The following is a 6,670-nucleotide window of genomic DNA, read 5'->3' as shown; positions in this document are numbered from 1 at the left end:
ACACAAGTTGTGGTATCTTCTGACTGCTCCTCAGTCTTCAGTCTGTTTATTTTCACAAAATATATTCAGAAGTGGGAATGTTTTATTTACATTTATAGATGGAAGAGGAGATCTGTGGTGGGTAGGGTGTAGATTTTTAAGCATAATTTTACATTTAGTTGTTTATTTGTTTATTTGCACACCCTTTATGAAAATGAGCCATGGAAATAAATCCATCATAGCTTTTAATATGCAATTACAGTCGCACAGGAAGTCTGTGATGGAATGGGTGCTTGGACCAACACCCCTTGCTGGAATGAGACAGTGGCCTGCTTGTCCCCTAGACTTCAGTATGGTTCTCAAACCTGCTCTTGTTTTGGCAGATTAATAACAGAGAGAAGCTTTTGTGTATAATGATCTACAGAAGAAGGAAAAAGATGCAATCTGACTTCTCAGTGCTTTGGGTTAGATTTGTGTGAGACTTTTCTATCTGTTAATCTGGGGATGAAATGCTTTCTGCTGTTCCTTCCCCAGTCACTTAGGTGTGAGAGGTACTTGCGTTCGTGTTTAATGTTTTGCTGTTGGAGCAACATGGTCCGTGGTGTGGATGTGAAGTGTCTGTGAATCTGTCCTCATTGGAAGAAAGCTTGCCACAGATAGGCATGCTTTCTATTCTAAATTGTCACTCCATCTTACTGTCATCTTCTGATTTTGTTTAGATAAGAAAGCACGCACTGATCCAAAAAGAAAACAATGAGCAGGTTAAAGATAATGTCAAATTTTACTCTTTGCTCCAGTATAGATGCAATTGTTTATAACTACGTGAGACCATTTCAGCAAGAGATTAGGAAGACCAACGTCAGGAATTCCCAATCTTGGTAGATAAGTTCATTTTCTGAAAGGTGAGAAGTTTCAAATCCCTGGTCCAAATTAGCAGAGCAAGGAGCTGGATTTAAAACTCTTCTCACACTGAAGCTTTTGTGTGAATGTGTTTCCTTTGGTTCCTCATGGAGCAGGGTTTTCTTGCATTTTTCCATGAACATGCTGTTAGGGATGCAGGTGCTCCTGTGTGACCGCTGGGAGGCTTGGGACTCACCAGGCAAAACAGGAGTCCTGGTCACCAACTGCACCCAGGCTTGGACCTATGTGGCTGCTCACCTTCCTGCCTGAGCCTAACCTGGGCTCTTCCATCCCTGCTGATATGGCTGTGTCAGCCAGGTTTCAACCAAGCAGTCAGCATCTAATGCAACCAGTTCAACTTCACTTGAGCACTCAAGCAAGGACTTCATTCCTATTTAAGTAGCTGCCAAGCAGGCTAGCGATTCATCTGACTAATGGTGTCCTGTGGCATGGCATGGTAGGGGAGGGAGATGCTGTCATAAGGCCTCAGAAATTTGAGTGCATTCTCTACCTGAAAACAACTTCAGGGCAAATGTGTGATGAACCAAGGCTGTTTGGGCCACCACAATTCAGCATATCAAGTTTTAAAGGCTGCCAGCAAAACCGATGCTCTGCTTCTGTCATTTTTAAAGAAAAGAGGGAGATCCTAATTAAAAGATGATGCACTGTTTTTTTGGCATGTGGGGAAATACTGTCCTAACATTTTGCTGGGGCTGGAAACAGTTTATGAATCCAGTCATCACAGAAACCACAGAACATAACCCATGGACACAGATAAGCAAGATGCAACGTGGCAGATGAAACAGCTGACTTTCCCAGTGAGGCCTTTCATGCCAATAATACGTTTTGAGTATTTCACCTCACTTTTCCTGTGAGGTCAGGAGCGATCCTCACATTTTAGTGAATGATATCATGAAGTTTGTGTGTTGGCAAAGCTTCTTGTGCCAATAAATACAGATACTGCATTGCGAGTATACTGCAGTGGGGATTGATAATGGCTGCAAACAGATTGCTGTCAGTGTAAGTATGCCCACACCATAATTACAGCCCAGCGTGCTCATTGATAACAGCCATGTTTTACAACCTGCCTGCACAGACTGTTTAACAAACAAACAAACAAACAGATCTGTACAATCTCACGCACGCTTAAAAATGATTTGCAGCTTTAAAAATTTGATCAAATGCACTAAAACAACTCTTGGGACGTAACACCTGAAGCAGTAATTCAGTGCTGTCTGGCACAAGAGCCTTTGTGCAGGAGTTTTAGTTTCAGGTTTTGGGAACTGCCTCAGAAGTCCAGGGGTGGAGGAGCAAGTTGGACATGTTGGTGACTTATAACACAGCTATTAAAATGTGTTCTTCAAATAAAACATTTTGATGTAGAAACTCAGAGAAATGGATGAGACCGAGGACCAATGTTTTTTGGAAACAGTGCATCTGTTTGCCTGAAAAACTATTTTTAAAGAACGCTACAGTTTTCTTGGAAATTGAAAAGGAGAGGTATGTTGTGGTTGCTCTCCATCTTTCAGTTAACGCTTTTTTGGCTTATTTCTTCTGTCTGTATTGTAAAGCCCATTTTTGCCTTGTTTATCCAAGTCACCAGAGAGGGGTGCTAAGTAACTGCTGGAAAGGCTGGAGCCGTGTCCTGCTGTAAGCCCAAAATTACGTTTGGGTGTAAAAACAAACCCACAGGCAAAGAAAAGCTGAGAAAGTCCCACTTCATACAGCCAAAATTAAAGGACTGTCCAGAATTTACTCTCCAGAAACAACTGGGACGGAAAATCCTCAGGCAACTGAAGTATGTTTAAGCGCAGAGTTGCGCCAGAATCCAGCCCAGGAGTTGTGAAAGGCTGCCTTATGAGGCTTTCAGTTCAAGAAACCCGGCACGCAGCCACCAGAGGAGGGAAGGTGGGGGCTGCTGGGGCAGGTGTGCTGTGGGGGTGATCAGGATCCTGGCCTTCCAGCACAAGGAATTTTGTACAGCGTATTTCAAAGCTTGGGTCTTCAAGAGGGAAGACTTGAGATTTTTCCATCTAGTGTTAGCTGTCAAATAAGTGAGTTGTTTTTCTCAGACCAGATTACAGTGTATTTTCATGCAGTGCACCGTCTATTTTCTTTTAATACTAGACATAACTGCACATCCTTCCTTTTCCAGCTTAGCTACTTGCTCAGTAACTGTTCTTGTGACGATTCTCAGTCTCAAAAGCTGAAAATGTGCTTTACCTAAGCGCAAAGGAATGCTCTTTGGTAATATGTTCACTGGTTTACATCATAAAAACATTCCTCAAAGTAAAAACTGCACAGCTGATGTCTCTGTCCTCTTGCATTTGCGGCTGACACCGGAGTGGGAAGATGTGCTCTGGCAGGCGCTGCGCAGTGTTCTTTACTTTAAGGCCAGGTGTGAAAGGTGGAGATTAGAGGTGTGGATAGATCCAAGTAAGACAACACATACGTCAGAAGACTTTCGAAGTCCTGTATTAATATTTTCCTGTGCTCACTTGTGTTGCTGACACCTCCTGGTTCCATAATGGCTCCAAGCACAGCTTGCTAGTCCTTATGAAGAGTAACAAGACATCAGCTGGACATCTCCTGGGCTTTGTGCCAGCACACACTCCTATGGGACCAGTCAGTGGTTACACACCCTGCAGAAATCCTGGGGACAAAACAGCAGGTCTCCTGCCTTACAGCCACAGCTGCAGGGCTGTGTCTACACTCATGCTGATGAACAGCCAGCTCGGACCCAGGCAGGGTCCTGCAGGAGAGGGTGGTGCCATGGGGGCCCGTTGTATCAGAATCATACCATCACAGCATGATTTGGGTTGCAAGGGACCTCACAGCCCTGCAATGATCAGGACTGCCCCCCCCCAGCTCAGGCTGCCCAGGGCCCCATCCAACCTGGCCTTGAGCACCTGCAGGGATGGGGTACCACAGCTTCTCTGAGCAACGTATTCTGTTGAAAATATAAGAAATGCTTTAATAAACACAGGTCAATACTGTAGCAGATTCACTTCAGGAAACATGAAGTAAAAAACAAGTTAAACTCACTAGGAGATTTAAATGAGACATTAAAGAGATGTGTCCAGAATAACGCATTGGATTTGATGTAACTATATGAACCCAGTGAGGGGGTTCATGCAGAAGTGCAGGCACAGGCAATGCCCTCAGTGGTGAGGAGGGGCAGGCACCAGGGGTTTGTATATTCTTCTTATCCCGGCTGGGAGCATGGAGAGGCAATGCCTTAAATCAAGCAGAAAGCAGACTGGTTTTACATCCCGAAATGATGACTGACCTTGATATTCAGCACCTCAGAAGCAGATTTATGTTTAAATTACAGGCCCTGCTTGGTGAGGATGGTAATTTTCGATTTTCTACAAAGGTCTTTTATGCTGCATGCCTCCTGCAAGTGTTATTTTGGGATCTTCTCTCTTCCATCACACCTGCACCGGGCTGTCAGCAAAGCCAGCGCCACAGAGTCCTCTCCTGCATGGTGGCAGAGGGACAGGGTGCTGAGACAAAGGCAAACACTAATCTGCATTGAGCCTTAATGAAGTTAAATTTCACCTTAACTGCGGTGCTTCTGCTGTCTTTGTTGTGTGCCAGAGGCCTTTTTCCTAATTGAAAATGATGGCTCCCTGGGTGCCGGGGAGTCACATGGCAGCCTATTATTGCGGGATATGTTATGTGCCCACTATATTTCACACACTGCCTGGAGAAATGCAGAGGGTTTTATTGGTATGAGGGACGGTCCCTCATTGGGTTGCTCTGCCTCGTGTGTACATCCTCAGTGCTGCTCATTTCCAATTTTATTAATGTCTGGGAGGTGGCAGAAAGGCTTCCGTACAGAAATTAGCAGAGGGAGCAGGGAGGAAAATATGCTGCTGACAGGCCTACAGGGATGGATGCAGGCGCACCCGCTTACAGTCGCAGGCACAGGTGTGCTTTAAGTAGAGGGGAATGTCAGAGAAACAGCCCCTTAGCTTGTTTGGCCATGGAAAAATGAAAAAAAAAAGAAATTCCTTTGTCCTTAAAAAAGGTTAATTTAATCTATCAAACCAGGGAGATTAATGAAAGTACAAAACCTCATGCAGTTTAGAAACTAAGTCAGTTTTAGAATGCAAGATAAGGCTAATGACAGAATAAATTACACCATGACCATCAGGCAAGTGCTTTGTGACTAACGAGCTCCTGGGCAGGTGTCCCTGTCCCTGCAGCATCACAACTAGGCTGGATCCCGCTCCCCACCTGAATGGAGCTGGGCTGCAGGGCAGAGCTGGTGCTGGGGATGGAGGACACACATCTATACTGCTGCTATCCCATCCCATCCCATCCCATCCCATCCCATCCCATCCCATCCCATCCCATCCCATCCCATCCCACTGCATTCTGTTCCATCCCATTCTGTTCCATCCCACTTCCACTTCATCCCATCCCATTCCATTCCATCCGACCCTGTTATGTCCCATCCCACACCAGTGCCCCAGGCAGGGCACTGTGAGTGACACGTGCCTTGGATACTCGCTTGGACTCCACTTCTTTGCATAATGAATGCCCATCAGAGCAGCCGCTGGCAGCCTGTTCCTCCCCACACCAGTTACCCCTCTCACTTTCTTGCCCTCACCTAATGAGTATTAATTTAGAAGAAGTGAAGCAGTGCCTTTCGCAAATTGTCTTGGGCAAAATGTATGCTTAATTGGTTGTGTGTTTCCAGAGCATGTTATTGTCCCATGCTCGTGGTAAATGGAAATGCAATGTTGTGACACCTCTCCAAATAAAGTTGTGAGAAATGCTCAAGAATATGCTTTTATGCCTTTAAATTTGAATAAATGATGGCTGGTTTCATGAAGGGCTCTTCTGTGAAGACCGAAGGGTTGAAGGAAGGATGACTTTGAATGTGCCTTCTCCAGAGCCACCTGATGTCAAACGAAAGTTTGGGCATTGTGTCATTTCTTCAATGCTTGTTATTTCTGCATTGCCAAACTTGTAGGACAGCATTGGAGTTAGGCCAGTTCCACGTGGAGAGCTGCCCACTCAGCCCACAGCATCTTCTTCCCTCTTCTGCTGTAGATGTACACCTGGAGCTTTGGCTGCATATGATGGTAGTAATGATGATATATATATATGAATTCATGCATATACACATATGTTTACATTAGTAAATTAATTGAAAGGATTTGCCAACCTGTCCTCAGTCCTCCCATGGTGTGAAGATCCCTCATGAAGGCGCCCTGAGAGAACCCAAGCCTGGGTGCCTCCAAACAATTGGGCTGCTGTCCCCACTCCTGGGTCACCGTCTCTAAAAGTAGCAATGAAAAGGCCATCGATACATTCCAATGGCCTTCTCATCCTGCATTTCAGTTGTTTGGCTGCCCTGTATTAAACAACTTGGGAGCCCAACGATTTATACACAAACAACTTGTGTTGTTTTTGCAGATCTGTTGCTTTTTTCCTCCCTCGTAAAGGAGCATTTTTCTGCATGAGACATATTTAAAACTGAAAATAAAAATAACACATTAATCCTTTCCTTCCTCTGCCTCCCGGATGAGCAAAGCTGTTGGAGGAAACTCAAAACTGTTCCTTAATTTATGGAGAGTTGCAGGAGCCTAAATCAAGCTCAGAGACGATTATATCACAAATTTTCTGCGGAAGTTCAGGGAGAGCAGTTCTGCAAGATGTTGAAAGTGCTGAGTTGTTGACACTCCATCTGAATGGCCACGGGTGCCTCTTCACTCCAGGATTAGGGTAAAGAGAATTACAGTCTTCCCTCTGGAAAATGCTGCAGCACACGGTGTGC

Source organism: Centrocercus urophasianus, unplaced genomic scaffold (assembly GCF_019232065.1).
Source record: "Centrocercus urophasianus isolate 14NV4802_14NV808 unplaced genomic scaffold, USGS_Curo_1.0 seq_12, whole genome shotgun sequence".
NCBI classification, from domain to species: Eukaryota; Metazoa; Chordata; class Aves; order Galliformes; family Phasianidae; genus Centrocercus; species Centrocercus urophasianus.
This window is presented reverse-complemented; position numbering follows the sequence as displayed.